The sequence below is a fragment of the Catharus ustulatus genome, chromosome 7 (assembly GCF_009819885.2).
Source record: "Catharus ustulatus isolate bCatUst1 chromosome 7, bCatUst1.pri.v2, whole genome shotgun sequence".
Classification (NCBI taxonomy): Eukaryota; Metazoa; Chordata; class Aves; order Passeriformes; family Turdidae; genus Catharus; species Catharus ustulatus.
In genome coordinates, this window is record NC_046227.1 from 30,254,120 (window position 1) to 30,271,595 (window position 17,476).

Below are 17,476 nucleotides of genomic sequence, written 5' to 3' on the forward strand. Positions count from 1 at the left end.
TTTTTAGGGGCTGTGAGGGCTGTGAGGGACTCAGGCCATGGCAGCTCTGCTGGACCACACTGCCCTTATGCTGTGGGGTCTGTGCAAGCCAGGCTGGACAGCTGCTGACTTTAATTTCTTCTGCTTCTTCTAATTTTTAAGAGTCCTCTTCCTTGCATGCTGACAGCTGAGCAGTATTTATCCCTTTCACAGAGTGATTCCCTCATCCCAGAGCTTCCCTCTGGAGTTGCCTCTGTAATTCTACCCAAGGCTGTTTGCTTCCTTGTTCAAACCTTGCAGGACAGACAATGCAGTTTTCATGAGGGGAGCACGGTGGAGTCCCTGCTCCGAGAGAGGCCAACATGCAGTGCCACAGCCAGAGCTGGGCCAGGGCAGCCCCAGCAGATCCATCACCCAGAGCAATGGCACAGCTCTGCCATGTCATGGCCAAACAAGCCCTTCTTCTGAAGGAAGCATCTTCTTGTGCTTGCAGCTGAAAAGTGGGTAGTTTGTCAGAAAAAAAATCCCATCCCTCACTCCAGCTAACTGCATAAAGAACAGCAAGGGCCAGGATGGGCAGATTTATCGTCAAGAACACCCACATCCATTTAGTTCCAGTAAGAGGTAATTCTGAGTGTGCACTGGAAGAATTGCACTATCACATTTATGGCAGTGCCACGTATGGAGAGTACAGGGTGTTGCTGTGCCAGGTACTGTACATTATTATTATTTGTACTAGCACTGTGCCAGGAGCCAGGTGCTGTACAACATAAACCAAAAAGTAATTCTCTTCTGCAGACAGGTTACAGAATAATAGCAAAGGTGACCATCCCTGACCTGGACAGCTTAGTCTAGATCAGGACAAAAGAGAACACACATCAGACAGCGGGGTTAAATAAAATATTTGTTTTTTTCACAGATAGGGTCTTTGTCTAACTGGATTCAGGATTGCAACACTTGGAGAAAGCCTGAAGGAGGGAACAGACACCTTTATCACACCGTGTTTGTTCAAGGTCCTTTTTGAAACATTTTATCAGAGACATCAAACTGCTGAAGAGAAAACTGCTCGGAAGTTGTGAAATGTTAGTCTTGCAAGCGACTAGAAATGACCATGAGACACGGAAGAATTAGACAAACAGATTTTACTATGAGTCAATGTTTTATTTACAAACACATATGCAAAGCACTGCCTTGCTCACATGATGAAAAAACAATTAAAATATCTCTTCAAGCCCAGCAGATTTTTTGTTTTGCAGGTGAAGACTGAGGAACACATCCCTGAGCAGAGAGGTTCTCACTGCACTTGTGTGTGAGGTCAGGCCTCAACACTGCCTGGTAGCTTCTCCATGGATATGGACCTTTAAATCCTTTAAAGAAAAGGGATTTTTCATATTAAACTCAAAGCTTTTATCTGTGGCCTGAAAGTTAGGGGGGAAAAAAAGAATTCCAAACGATCATACTACGTTTAAAGCTCTATTTTTATGTCAAAGCTGTAGCTTTTCAAGTGTCCTTACAGCAGTCCTTACATTCCTCACCCCTGCCACAGCCAAGTGAGACCAAATTTTTTAAAAAGCAAAAGGAAAAAATGTAAATATTACCAAATTTTTATGGGGAGAATGTTGCTGTGACCCAGCATACTTCAGTCATGGGTGGAAAGCTAATCTGGGATAAATGGCATCAGGAAACCAAACTTGCTTCTTCAGCACCATCAAGCTGGTAGACCTGGCTGAATGGAAGAGATGACATGGGAGAAAAAATTAAAGACTTGGTTTGATCTTTTTCCTTTTTCTTGGGTATACCAATTTCATATTTTAAAGACTGAAATTATAGTGGGATTTCAAGAAAATAAGCAACAAAATGTAGGATGGATTGCAACATGATTTATACATTCTTTGTCATGAAGACTTTGTGCCTCCTTCACAACTGGAAGGCAACATTCAAAGTATCTAAAATAATTTCATCAAAACTTTGGACCTTATGGGTAAATTATATTCTTTGCATTTTGTTAGGAAGATCCTTTAAGGATCTTCCTTAAGAATGAGTCTTCATGACACAGGTTTTTAAAGGAAAACTGTAGCAAAGAAAAAATATCCTCTATTTTTTTAAATTATAGAAAGTATGCCAAGAGTTTCATCAAAATACCCCTAAAATTCATAATAAAATATGCATAAAACATCAACATTTGTTTCAATTTTTCAGACCATGTTACACCATATTCACCAGGAAATCTGAGTAGAAAACAGCAGAAACGCTTTATAAAAATCTGTTTAGCATGTCTTCCTTTTGATTTGGCTGAATGTGAAAGGGAAGTTTGAGAAATTTGAGGTTAGGGCAAACATGCCCTAGGAAAATCCATTCAAAGCCCATTCCAGATGCCCCTGGGTTTTGCTGCATGTCCCTCCCCCAGTTCCCTTCATCGTGGTGCTCATTGTCATGTATCTCAACCCCACACGCAGGGTCCGAACCAATGAACTGCGGTTTCACCATTGTCCCCATAAGGTGACGGATCACAGTCCTAGCCTTTTACCTGCCTAATCCTTTCTCACAGAGGGATGCCCCTAATTCTAATTAACTGAGTGCCTTTGGGTCCCTAATCTATGCAAAATCCTACTCAAAATTTGTACTGATAAAAGTGCCAGGGAAGTATATGTATGTGCCAAGATCCTATATGGAAAACAGAGAATTTTCTTACCCAGACATAGTCTTTGTGAGTATATCTTGACATATGTAAATCTTGCACTTTTAGTATAGAAACTGCACGTTATTTGATAGTGGAAGGTCCCCCTGAAAGAGTCTAGGGCTGGTTTTAAGATGATGAAGGCATTCTGTGGTTAAAACCAAAGTATTTTCTAAGGCAGGGTGGAGAAGACAAATACTAAAAATCCTCTTTGCTGAAAGAGAGATTCAGAGGCAGTCTTGGGCTGGTTGTACAGCCTGGCATTGATGATCAGCAAAAATAAAGGAGCACAAGGAGAGTATTTAAAAGACAGGCTCTGTTGGACAAGCCTTCAGGTGTCATCACTTGGCACAGTGTTATCAAAGTTGAGATACCAAAGCACACCCCTCCAGGGCTGGGCAGCATTAGGGATCTTCAACACTCAGCTGTAACCTGGTTGGAGTTAGTTCAGACAGCAGAACCAATGCCACTCCTATGACAGTCCCACGCTCTCTGAAGGAGATCCTTCAGAAGCTTCAGAAGCTGTAGTTTAGGAAAATTAAATAGCTAGCCAAATTTATTCCTCTTTAAAAATGCATTTTACAGCTCCTGGAGCTAGATCTTGACATGTTTACTCCTGGGATCTTGCCCTACAAGAAGTTCCACATAAAGCGCTGTTCCTAGTAAACAATAGATACAAGAATGTGGCTGGAAATGAAACGTATGAAGCAACTTCTATTTCCTGGTGGATTTCATAATTGGTCAAAATAACATTAACAAAATACAGCTCCTCCCTCCCCTAGTGGTTCTTCGTCTGCTTGCTGAATATTGTGGGTTTACTAAACCCTCTGCAAGCTGAATGAGAGCCCCGGCCTCTCGAGAGCCTCCCAAATCAACAAAATGCCTCCTCCTAATTCTTTCTCTGTTAGAATTTGTTTTGCATGGAATTTATTTGCCCGTTTTGCATGAGCTGTTTGGCTGTAATCTCAGCAGCATGCAGCCTTGCCAGATTTCAGAAAGATGAGTAAACTTCTGAATCTGATAGCGACTTCAACAGAATACCAAAAAGGGGCTTCTTTGTTCTCCGTAAACAGACTATTTACTTTGATCTGGCAAAATGAATTAATGAAAGGAAATGACACCTTCCAATTTCGTGTGTTCAGGAGAAAGAGAAGTGGGCTTAATTTGGTTTGTCTTTTTTTTTTTTGGTTTTTTTTTTTCCTCTTCCTTTTCTAAGGATGGAGTAGGCTAAGGGGCATCCTTTCGAAAGTGCAGCGCTCTCAGAAACAGACAGATCTTTTCTCTGGTAAGAAGTCTCCTCAAAACACTGTAAGGTCCATGTATATGCAAGCAGTTCAGAGTTATTACAAATCTAAAATAGGAAGCTATTCACTTGATCTTTTGGTTCAATCCTATTAGGACCCCCCTGGAGCTCTAAATGGATACCAGCCTGTCACAGGCCTGTTGCTGTGACGACCCAGTCTTTACAGAACAAGAAAAAGAAATGATAGTGATTGGCAGACCTTCCTTGCCCTAGTATGTAACACAAAGGGAGACAAAATGAAGAGGAAGTCAGACTGTTATTATAGGTTTGATGCTTCTTAACCTTACAGCACCTTACACCTGGTAAGTGTCACCCTGCAAACTTAAACCCTCAGCATTTCAGTATCAGATGGGAAGAGCTAAGTCAGGCGTTAATTTATCCATCCTCTTGTTTCAGCTGATTGAAATGCAAACAGCGTTTGAGCAAAACTGCATTAGCAGAGAAGAAATAAACACAGAGGGCCAAGCCCTGCTTGCCTGGCCCTCTGCAGTGATTTTAGGGGTATAAAACCTGTAGATCCAACAGGATTCAGCCCAGAGCATAAATGAATGAGTGGCCAGCAAAGCAAGGACTTTAAGAGGGAACTGTCTGCAACCCCTATTCGCCCTGCATGAGAGAGGAAAGAATTTGATAAATTCTACCATATGGTGCCATACTGTATCTTGCTAGCTATAAATAATAGTCTTTCTGTTTCTGGTTTTCTTTAGCTTTCCTTGGTAGCTGTGACAGATTTTCAGCAATGGGTATAAAAAAGTGCAAAATGCAGTTTCTCCACCTTTGTATTTTTTAAAACCAGATTTAAAAAAAGAATAAAAAAGATCCAAAGAAAAGGAATAAAATAGGAAACTTTCCTTTAGCTTACCAACATGAAAATCTAGATAAAGTCATCATGATGTTAGAATATTGTATCTTTAATTGTTGCTATCAAGAGCTGTCAATGAAAATGATTGCTTAAGAGTGACAGACACACACCTGCATCCACACTGCTGGAGCTATATCTCTATTTTATGCATGTTTTTCCTAAACTTAATTATAAATTTTTTTACTATCACGTAAGAATCTTGAAAAAATCCCAGGAGTCAAATACTTTTCTCATAGCACCACAGAGAAAGTTCATGTAAAACGTTTGCATTTTCATTCCTTTCCAGGTTCTCTTAAAAGCAATGAAGTTTTTACTCAGAAACTTTCAAAAAGCATTTCAGACATTTGTGGCACAACCTTGTCTTTCAGAGTGTCACTAAACAAATGTTTGCTTGAGTAGTCAGATGAAATCCAATAAACCATGATCCTTAATGATGGTATAAAAGTTTGCTGCAGTAGCGTGCTTGAAAAATGACATTCTCTAAAGATAATAAAGGAAGGTTAAATTAGCAAGAACAGAAAATCTGGCTATATTTTGAAAAGGCTTTTTAATACTCTAAGTCAGAGTTCAAAACATTCATTTTCTTGAATAAGCAAAGCTGATCTTTTAAAGGTTTGTAGAAAAGCACTTACTCTTAAAATCAGATTCAAAACAATAGCCCAGACTCTTGGCTGACATGGGCCAATGTAGCTTCCCTGGCTGCAGTGAAGTCACACTGATAGAAAGCAACAAAGATTCTGATACAACACTCTAAAAGCTTTTTCTCATCTAAAATTTAAAATAATATGTTATTGAGTCTTTTGGATGATGCTTGTGTGTTTACATTTACAGCTGACCACCATTCTTCCTCCCTAAACCCTCACTTCCAAAGTGACACCCACCTTCAAAGCAAAATGCAAAATAAATAGGTATATGTTTTATTATGAAGATAGACATTAAAAAATCTGTCCAGTATTTCTCAGAAATTTAAAAAGCAAGGAATTCAGCACAAATTTAATCCTATAGTTTCTTTAAACTTTATGCAACTTAATTTCCCCCATACCTTGAAAAAGTTTGTTTAATAACGTGTTGAAAAACATATATACACACTGCCTGAAGAACTCTGCATTCATAAAAACAACAGAAGCTTCTGCACCTGGAACATATGCAACATTTCCCTGAAAAAAAAAGATTTGTTAGCCAGAGCAGGAAAAAAGTTAAAGGTGTCAAAAAATAAATTATAAAAAGACTATATTTCATTTTGTCCTGGAGAAACTATGGAATATACTCCTTTTTGTATACTGTCAATCTAAACTATCCCACAACAGACTTTGTTAATCATTGCCAACTGGGAAGTTAAATGAATGCATCTTTTACAGACCCTTGTTCTTCTTAAAAAAATACAAAACAAAACCAAAATCAAAAAATCAAGACAGAACATTTAGGAACAATAAACTGAGTCAATTTTTTATTTTCTGATATGCTGAATTCATGTCTATATTTTTTTTTTTCACAATGCAGAATGCGTTTTCATATGGTAGCTTTGTAATAACACAATGAGGTTTTGTAAATTAAATAAACACTTCAGTTTGTCTTTTACTAACCTGTTCCTTTTTCTAATGTTTCAGGAATTCAGCAATTAAGCCATTTTTGTCACAAAGTTTAAAAAAAATATTAGTTTTGCTATATTACCATCAAAAGCAAATAATATATTAAAAAATCCGTATTGCCAATGTACAATATTCCAGGAAGGAGAAAGGGGAAATGTTTGGCAGTTCCCATAATAAATAAGAGATAACTGCAAACACAATTTCATGACATATCTTTTAATTTATTTTTAAAAAATTAGTGCACATGGATTTTATGGTTTATGAAAACCATATGTTTATAATATTTTGGTTTTGCCGTTATTCATTTTTTTAGCGTCATTTAATGAAAAAGTTTTAAATATAAAGAATTGAGCAAGATGGAAAAAGCAAGCACAAGGAATCTAAAATCGGATCACATTTTTGCCTGCATTCTGCACAGCAAGAATCACTTGTCCTGTAAATATATTGACTTTAGGAGTCATTGGGTAATACCTTTATTTTATTGCCATTATTGCAGCGTGACAACAGCAGTTCGCAGTGCAAAGTCCCCCTGCATTTGCTTCTTTTCGCACAGTTCCCACTGCCAGCCTAGAACAGCAACCACACAGCAGAGCTGGGGAGCGGGATGAGGAGGGCGAAGGCTGCGGTGTTTCAGCCGGGCGGGGGGAGCCCGGCCAGCCGGAGCGCTGCTGGCACAGCCAGGCTGCTCCCTGCCCGCGGGATGCGCAGGGGCTGGGCACCACCTCCTGGTGTGCCGGGGAACAGCCGCAGCTCTTCTCTCCTTTCACCGCTTTTACCCCCAATTCTTTATCCATCCCTTCTTTAAAGCTTAGGGGTTAATAGCGCCAGTACCCCTTGTGCTGCCCTGCTGTGCCCAGAGCGCTAACACACAGGGATGAAGCAGAGGGCATTTACATCCCCTCTTGCTGCCCATCTCCAAGAACGCCTCTGTGGGTAATGCCAGCACTTTACAGGGTCCCAGTCTGAGGAGCATGGAGATCCTGGAGGGATGGAAACCCCCCAGACCTGCAAGGAGAGGTACACTCTGGACTGACAGTGGTGGTGGCATTGCCACTGACTGGCAGCTTCGTTTGCATGGAGCCTTTGTCACAGCTCTGTCCCCTCAGCCATCGCTACTCTCAAGCCTTCATCAATCTGACCAGAATGTTCTGGAGAAACCCTCAAGGATCTGGTCTGAGGGCTTTCAAAAATGAAGAGAAATATTCCTGGAGGTTCCAGCAGGCTCTGAGTCAGGCCCAGAGCTCATAAACTCATAAACTCCTGGGGTACCACTCTTGGAACAGACTGGTTCTACCACCTCTTATGTTTATTGAACAGCATCCTAGATAGGTCTGTGGGGTTTCTGACACAGAGAAGGGATTAAACAGAGCAAAAGGCAAAAATACAAAATCCCGTAGCTCCTGAACTGGATCCCTGTCTCTTCCATTGGCAGAGCCACTGTGCGATGGGGATTTGGCCCCATAAGTGCAGTAAACAGTTTAGAGCAAAACAAAAGAGCTAATAAAGGGGTTTCATCATCTGCTTGGCTTTGCAATCCCAGCTTTAAACAAAACAAGACACTACCACTATAATACCAGAAAAATAAATGCTTTTCTTTCTTAGGTTCATAAAACACTCATTACCCATAATTAATCATAATGACATGCTGTATTCAGGCCTCTAGCTAGGTTCTGGCTGGAAGCATAAAGAATTGGCTTCTCACAGCCTCCAGTGCTCTAGCCAGTGTGTTCTTCAGGATGCAAAATTGATTATCCAAAATAGAAATCTCTTCGTTTCCTTTGTTTTTGTTGTGTTGAAAAACCTATTACTTAGTTGTTAAGTCTCTGCATTTTCTATGCCCCTGAACAACTGGCTATTTAACTCCACTGAAGTTAATGGGTTTGCACTACAGTGAAGGTAACCTAGCACCTACAAAGTCATTAAAAGCTGAACCAAAGAGTGACCAAAACTTGGCCTGATTCTCACTCAGGACTTTGGGCCCCTACTGAAATTATTAATAAATTATGTATGTCTTAATACTGTCTGCTGACAACAGACCCCAGGATATAATATATAATATTGATTGTAATACAACATCTCCTTGTCAAAACAGCAGTTGATGCTATTTCTAAATATGATTCTAAGATTTGAGGTAAAGTAAAACACAACATAAACAGTTTAATAATAAATTTTCAAGGTATGTTATAAAAAACACCCCCAAAAGATCTTTTATTCTAAAAGTAAGAGTGCAAAGAGAAAGCAAATATTGTATATATCCATCACCCCAGCCAACTGTAACACTTAAACTAAGAGTACAATTCTGCTGGAGAGATTTTCTTTACTCTCATATCACTTACAGAGAACTCTGATAACAGCAGGTTGGTGCTTGAGTAAGGTCTATTTAGCCAGTAGTTTTCTTCTCATTTCAACACCCAGGTCTAAACAGACCAACCCCCAGGAGACACCATACCTGTAGGCTTCCCCCATGCCATGCAGGATATCAGCTCAGTGACACTAAAACATCCACTGGCTTTTGGAGTAATTCCTACTGCCTTCCTCTCCTCTCTTCCTCACAAGGCAGGGATACCTGTACCAGCTTGCTCATGCCAGCAGCTCCTTTTCCCTCATCTGCCTGGCCAGTCTGGCCAAGACAAGTTTTGGGTGTCCTGGACATGAATCAGGTTATTTTCCTAAGCCCAGGGAACTGCACAGACAATACATGCTCACATCCTAAAGCATTTTACTTCCTTTTTTGACAAATGTGACCATAGAGTGCATTCAGTGTTGCAGAAGTAACCACTCCTGCCTGCTCCTCAACAGGGCATTTTCACAACACAAGCAGGGGACCTCCTTCTGACACAATTCAGAAAATGGGTTTGCTTAGGCAAATGGAGCAAAACTACACCAACATTTTCGAGTCTGAGAGGACACCATCCTGTGATTTCCTCATAGAGATGGTCCTCAGACTTTAATTCCTATAGTTTTTGATGAGTGTGCAAAGGTTGTGTGAAGAATTGTGGGTTTGGTTTAGAAATCTAAAACAGGCTTAAAAGAAAAACTCCAAAGGAAAACTTCTAATAAAATTTTGTGGGCCAGACTGCTCCCCTTCTGCTGGGCTTGGTGCAGTGGTAAGGCTGTCACTTGTGGATCCCAAACACATCCCCATGGGCTGCTCCAGCTTTCACCAGATGGCAGTGGTGCCTCAGGGACTACCCATCAGATGAGGTTAACAGCAGGCTCTCCTCCCCCTCCTGCACACCTACCAAATGGGGGGCTGTGGGGAGCAAACCTTCTCTATTCTGTTCAAGACTTCCCCATTTCTTATGGCATCTACAGCAGAATGGTAGAGAAAATCTAAATCCATAGGAGTACCTGAACAATGAGAACAACACTAAAAAATAGATGGTCCTGGCAGTTCTTGTAGCTACATCTACAGACTTCTGTGAAACTCCATAGATCTCTTCTGTTCCTGAATTTAAAAAGACGTTTTTTATAAATACAAGAACAAAGTCAGATGGAATCAGAGCTCACAGATTTGGTTGTGCCACAAGCCCTGTGTTTGAGCTCAGTCATCTAACCTTTCCATTTTTCAGTCTGAATGATGAGCACAGTAATCCCTTTCAAATAATATATGATGGGTTTTAATTCAGTTGTCATCTGCAAAGTGGTCATGGTGACAAATATCATGGAACTGTCTCTCTAAATGTTTGTATAGGTGTACAGTTCTGAAGCATAGGCAAGATTTATATTCATGACTGTGGAAACACACTGAAGTTTCCAGCAGATTTCCATCCACTTCTCCTCTCAGCCTTTCCATAGCTTCTGTCACACTCCACACTTATTCATAAACTCCTAATTTATTTTGGTTGCAATTATTAGCCTGTCATTTCTCCTATACAGAAAAGCCATTTTCCTATTTTGATTCTCACTTTTCTCCATTGGTTAGAGTTTGGGATAGATTTTTTTAGAGCTATGGACAGATTTTTCAGGACATGTGGGGAAACTCTAGAGGAAACTACCAGTAAGTGCATGAATTCTGCCAGAAATGAGAGAGTCCAGCTGGGGGGTGCAGCCCACCTCAATTGTCACAGAATTATGGCCTGGGGAATTGTACCTCAATAAAAACACAGAGGGACACACATTTTCCTAAGGAAGTTGCCTCTTACCACCTAGTGGACCAAGAGATCAGGCAGGTGTTATACAAACCTGATCTGCTCCAAGAGCAATGATCTACACATGGGTATCTATTGAGAGTGTATGTAACAGTACCCAAACAGGCTTTATGTGCACCCAGCAGAAGAATGTGAGATCTGCCACAAGAGTTTTCTTTGAACTGCAGCCCTGGGAAATGCTGAGGTGTTTCCATGCTTGCATAAAACAACTGTACTGCTAAGAGAAACGATGGCTCCAATTTCCAGCTTCTCTTAGTGGCAGAGGGTGGGCAGGGAATTGCCTGTGGCATGTGGGCTGAAAGCTGGTACCACCTGAACCCTCCTGAGATGTGAGAAACAATGTATTATCCTCTGTGATGTGAAATGTGTTCTGAGGCACAGGAGAAGTCTTGTCTGTTACAGGGAGGCACAAAGAAAAAGGAAAGGACTGGCCTGTAGTGGCTGTGATTTTTGCTGAATTTATATTCTTGCAATGCTGAGTTTTGAGGTGCAGCTCCATCCCCACCTCGCCACAACCCTGCAGCTGTGCAGATGTACAAGCTGTAGTGCACGAGCAAGGAAGAGACACATTTTTAATAAGTTGTTCTGACATTTCTACGCGATGGCATTTGTATTTATTACAGCAGCCCATCACTGTGCACATTGCAAATCAATACAGTGAATGTGAAGGCGTTCATAGCACTCAGAGCCTTGTCCATTACTGTACTACCCAGTTGTTTACAGTGCAGTAATGAGGCACTTGTAGGCCTCAGTCAAACATGGCTTTCATTCCTCAGCATGATCAAATGCCAACATGCTGTACAATGCTTCCTTTGTGGATCAGGTACACGCTGATTTAGCCTTGGATAACACTGAGGTAGTCAGCAGGGCTGTAGTTCACTCACATCATCAGGTAAAGATAAAATAAGTCAAAATCTCAGAACCACATGGTTTCCAGAATTAGGAACTTTTGGCTCTGATCCCTTTCTATCAGGAGGAAAAATTTAAAGAGAAAGGGAACACAAAGAGAAGGGGGTGTGGAGACAGGAAAAATATGCCATTTCAGCCATGCATTGGCAGATTTCCATATTACAAGTCATGAGCACAGCTCAAAAAACCCATTTCACAGCTTCTTTGGCCAAAACAAAGCCTGAGAAAATGTCTGTATTTAATTTTCTAGTATTACAGACTGAGTCTGCACTGGACAAATTGAAGAGACACTCCCTGATTCTCTTTGCCATGTCCCTTGTTCCGTCACACGTCCTAGGTGTGGGTTCTTGAGTGTTCATTTAGCAAGTGTTTTGGAAATCTGTACTTCATCTCTATGGAAACAAGTAAATATTAAATTGATAATTGATTTTATTTTTATTATTATTATTAACATTATTATTATTGTTATTGCTAGTATTATTATTTATTTTTGTTGGTTTTACATCAGAAATATTAACCTTTGTTGACTACAGTAGAATAATTCCATTCCATGTGTCCAGGAAGGAGGAGACACATTCTGAATATGACCTTTTGTTCTCTTCTCACTATCAGGACAAAAGGTCTGTAGCAGGTAGGATGTTTGAGCAGCTACAATCTGGTGTTGCAGTGGGAAACTCAAAGCCCAAAGAACCTCTTGCTTGCAGACCAGAGAGATTTCAATGAGATGCCATGAGCAGCACTGGCTTACTTAAAACAGGGCTTTGTCCTTCTCTCAAGTGTCTTCAGTGACCATATTAAAAGTAAAAACTGAAACTCCTGGTAGGGAAGAAGAATAGATGAAATACAGGTATATAGACTTCTCTCATGTTGTCCCCAAAGGCTCATTTCCTTCTGATAGTTACAAATTTCTTCAAAATCTCCCACCTGTACTTCCTGTCTTCAAATCTCACATTTGTTCCTCTTTATTGTTTTTACTTTTTTTTCAGTCTTTCATCTCTTTTTTCAGTCTCTCTTTCCCCCCAGTGATTTCCCTTTGCACTCCACCCTTAGCTCATTTCTGTCACACCCAGCTCCAGTGGCCCTTCCCTATTGGACATCTCTCTACTCCCAGCCCTTCGTTACTTCCCTGCAGCAGCAGGTTCATTATCCTGCTGTGCCAAACCCAAACCCAAACCCAAACCCAAACTTTGGCAGCACCCAGCTGTGGTGCAGGGCTGGTTCAGATGGAGCAGCCCAGGCAGGCTGTACCAGCCCTGCTCACAGATGTGGCTCAGGAAGCCAGACTGATCTACCCAAGTGCAGAACAGGAATGGCTACACCTGGATCAGAGCTCTGGTGTTTGAGGAGGGGCAGAAGCTGGAGTTGTGGAGTATTGTAAATATTGCTGTCTTGCAGAGCAGAGGGTGAAGACAAGACTCACCTGACCACCAACACACTGAGCAGGAGCTACAGTGAGGCTGCAGCGTCAGTGACAGCTTCCCCTAGTGAATGACATGACTGTTCCCATCTCAGCTCCTTGTCCAAAAACAAAGTGTTCCTCAGAAGTCAGCAACCAGACAGGGTGCATTGCCAAAATTGTTATAGGATTCTTACAAGGAATTGTTGCTTTATCTGTAATTACTCTGTTTACTTGCCTTAACACTTTTCTGGATTTATTTGCTAATCCACAAATTACAGTAAATCATTTAATTTAGCCAATTAAACAAGATGTGGGTTTGGAATCCCTTACATTTTTTAGACATGAACAATCCATAAAATTTACATTTTATTCAGCAGCTCCTAATGAGCTGATTGTAATTGGTGTCTCAAGTGAAACTTATTTCCGCCACTGCAAAAGCTGATGTCTGAGTGTGGTGACGAGTTGGTGCATCAGATGGGATGCAGCAAATCCTCCAGCTACATCTACCCTGACCTGGCATGGCCACCTCAGGAGGAGCATTACTGCTGTAGAGCTGTAAAACTAGTCTGTTTCAAAAATCCACACTTCTCTAGTGTGTACAAATAACAAACTCCCTTGTTACTGCTCCAAAAATATTTAACAGTAGTGGCTCCAGGGATGATTCACATTATTGAAATGTAATTAGTCCTACAAGAAGTGTAGGAACACTTACTAGTCTATTATATTAGCATAAAGAATAATTACAGTGCAGGGACTTTTTTTAACACAGTTTTAGAAGTACAAATTTCACACTGTCAGCACAGGGAAAGGCAGGGATGCTTGGTAAGCCCACAGACAAGTGTTTATTTAAGTCATGAGAAGAAGAAAATATCCAAGGTTTATAAGTAACCTGAAAAAGGGACAAATGTACTGCAGCGACTCAACAAAGTGCTTATTCTAATCCTTATAAATATGCACCACATGTATCTTTTATAACTGGTGTGTTTTGCAGTATGTAGGCAATAGTTGGTATTGGAGGCTTTGTCAGCTATGCTTCAGTGCATTCATAAAAGCACCTTCCGTTTAAAGAAAGAGGATTTCATAGTAATGGGCAAAATTGTAAGTGCTGTCAATGGCTACATTTCATCTCATTGATTTACACTGTGGAGGATGATTGCCTGATCTGAATCATATCTGCTGGGGATGTGCTGCATTCGGAGCAAAACAACTGGAGTTCACAAAAGATGAAGAGGCAAAATCTGCTAATTCTTGGTGTGGTGACTGACTGTGGAACGGGGGTTACCCTGAGGTGATCTCAACACTGCAACAGTGAGGGGGAACTAACAAATGATGAGTCTCCAGATGCTGTCTGAAACCTGTCTGGGGCCAAAAAACACCTACTTAATTAGTGGGTGCTCAGTTTTGGTGCACAACATTGTTGAAAAGAGGCCTTGGGCTGGGACAACCACTAACTACAGCTGAGGGGATTTCAAGATGGAACATGCAGATTGGGATGGTTGGCACTGTTAGCAAAACACTACTGAAGCCTGTGTCTGCTGGAGCTTGCTCTGGTTGGATGGTCTGTAAGGTGGAAGGTTACAGCCTGGGTGGGTTATAGCCTGAACCATGTGAGTAAAGGTGCTGTTTCAGCAAGGTGGCTGTTTTGCACAGAGGGATAAGTTAGGTGTGTCACACACCTTATCTGGACTTTGTTATGGTCTTAATGACAAGAGATAACTCCCTAGAATGCTCCACCTAAACTGTGGCAGCAGCAGTAAATCAAAACACAGAGCTTTGGTTTGCTTTGCACTTCACAGCAGACACCACATTTTCTCTTCCAGCCTATTTTATGTTAGTCCCCAAAAGTTGTTTCTGTTCATCTAATAGATAAATAAGGGCACAGTCTGGACATCATAAAAGCAGCCTAATTTTTATTTTCTCTTTCTCAAACAGGGATTCAGTCTGTGAAATCAGGTGGAATAAATGCACACCTCTTGCCCCAAACTACAGTGGTAGGGCAAGCACAGAGTGAGATTTTTTATCACTTGTAATAGCCAAAAAATTCAGTTTAGAGGTGGGCAGATTATTTGAAGCGTGCACTTCACAACAAACTTTCCTCAAATCAAAAGCATCATAACAATGGAACTCAAAATACTTTCAGCACAACTAAAACCTTTAGTGTAGAAGAGACTTGAAAAAGTTTCCTGGATTTAAAATGTAGGCTATGAGCCCAGGCAGACAAAAGGTTAACTCAGAGCACAGCAGAACAGGACAAAGGAGCCTGAGCAAGGTCAGAGGAAGGTAAAACCTCTATGCAGCACAGCAGAGAACCATGCTGAGTTTGAGTCCCAGAGGCAATACAGATGCACCAGTGCACATGTTAATAAGCTTCATCTCAGCAAAAACTATTAGCATGGGCACAGCCTCCTGCTGCACCAATTATTCAGCTTTGAGTGCTAGTTTAGTTTCTTCAAGGTGCTCCTCTGCAAACAACAGCCATGCCCTCTGCTCCCCTGCCCTACCCAGCTCCTTTGCAAGCAAATAAATCTGTGGTATGTGAAATGAAAAAAAAAAAAAGAAAAAAAATGAAAAAAAAAAAGGACATGGTTTAGTTGTGGTTGGGTCAGTCTTTCCTTTGAGGAGTCCAGAGCTATAACTCTGTTTGAGAAGGTCCCCTTGACACACTGAGGAGGATTGGGAATGTTTGCAGGACCCTTGAAGCACAGAGCCCAGGCTGGCTGGAGCTGGGGTCTGGCAGCCAGCAGAGACTGCTCACCTTTACTCTCACCCTGTCATACCTGGTCTGCCCTGGCTGACACTGATTCCTCTGTAAGCTGAGTGTCTCAGAACCAGGACCTGCCAGGAGAGGACATCTCTGGCATATCTGGCAGCAGCTCTGTGGCTGTCATTGGTCACTGCCTCAGGAATTAATTTGCCCCATTTGAGTCAGCTGCTGCTTGGGCTCAAACACAGCAGGGCTTACTCTGGGTCACATCTGCCCCAAAAATGGTTTGGCTGAACTGGCTACTTCAATGTGCCTCCCGTGTTTCTGCTCTCTCTGTCACATCTTCGATGGTGTCAGCCCAGGGATTTATTTTAAGATTCTGGAAGCCCCCACAGAGAGGGATGAATTCCGATGGAGAGGGTGCCCCATGGCCAAGCATATTTGCTTGGGTCTTGACTGACCCTGTCCAAACCCAGACTGCTGCAGTCACTAGGAAGCCAAGAGAGGCAGCCAGGGAAGAAGATAAATTCTGAAGCCAAAGAAAATAAAGCTTTAATCATAATTATAAGGTTATTTTATGATATCACAAGAAATCATCAGGAACTTTCCAGTGTCTTCCTCTTCAGACCTATTTTAACTGAGCTAAATTCAGCTGAGTTTTCTGTGAAATATAAGGCTTGCTTGGGGGACAATTATCTCCCCTTGATGTGTTTTTATGCCCATGTGATTGATATATATACCAGCCTTAACTTCTTAAAAGGGGTTTTGGCACAGTTCAGGGAGCAATTCTCCTGGTCCCACTCAACTTACATTTAAATGTAATAGCCACTACTAAGGTTCTTTCTTGCACAAAAGACCAGATGCAGGTCTTAGATGTCTGAAATTAGATTTTGGTGCTGAAACTTAGATCCTCTTGAAGGTTTTGCAAAGCCTCTGAAGTTTGTGTACTGAGAGGTATGGGAGCAGAAAGAACAGCAAATTGTTGCTGCATTGGAAAGACTTGGGGGCTTAGGTAGCAGGTAAGTCCAGGAGTGACATTTCATCAAAAGACACTGTGAGCTCATCCTGTTTCTACCACCATCCATTTCATCCTGCCATAAACAGAAAAACCTCTGTGCTTCAGAAGGGAAAACAAGCCTTTTAGCTCAGCTAGCCCTAAAAGGGCACACTGTGGCATTAGGATCAGCATAGAGACTGAACATAAGACAAGAGGTGCAAGTCTTCCTGTTGTGAGGCACTGTGACTGACACCCAGCTTGCCTCCTTGACTAGATCTATATCTAAGATCAGGGCTCATAGGCCTGGACCCTTTCCTGGTTACTTGGCCTCATTTGTCTCCTTTCCTTCCTTTGTCATTCTGGCTCCATCTGTGTCCTCCAACTAGAATACTGCAGCCTGTGACAATTTCCTGAATACGTTGTTTGGAATTGTATTTTTTAATCCAACTGACTATGAGCACTTCTTTTCTGCAGGCTAAGCATCATCACACATTTTTCATTACCTAATAAACTTGACCAGCACCACTTCAGAGTCTTAAAAATTGTTGATTCTAATCCTTTCCCACTTCCTCCACAGTCTGGTGACAGACCATGGCAGGGAGCAGAGTCAGGCTGAACACCTGTGTGAGCCATGAGTGAGTCCCACACCTGTGCCACAATGGAACCCACTCTATTTGACTTGGTAAGTGAGTGGAGGAGCCTCACTTCCTCTGGCTGGGCTGGAGGTTGTGGAGTCAAAAACACCTCCTTGAGGAAGATTTGGTCTGCAGGAACAACATGGAAACTGCTAGATGTTGAAAGGAGCGATGAGGGGACAAGAAAAAAAAATAGGAGGAAAGAAAGCTAGACTAATAACTAGAGTACTAATAAACTGGGTACAGTATTCAGGGACTGGGTGCCAATTTC

The 17,476-nt window shown here is 41.5% G+C and overlaps 1 long non-coding RNA gene across 1 annotated transcript; it reads right to left on the bottom strand.

Annotated features, from left to right (window-relative positions):
• Positions 1-1,191: 1,191 nt before the first annotated feature.
• LOC116998848 lies at positions 1,192-7,034 on the bottom strand. Its single transcript, XR_004418482.1, has 3 exons — positions 6,882-7,034; positions 5,864-5,978; positions 1,192-1,346 (listed from the first exon to the last, which is right to left on the bottom strand). It is a non-coding gene; the product is annotated as an uncharacterized LOC116998848 (long non-coding RNA).
• Between the last annotated feature and the right edge of the window lie 10,442 nt (positions 7,035-17,476).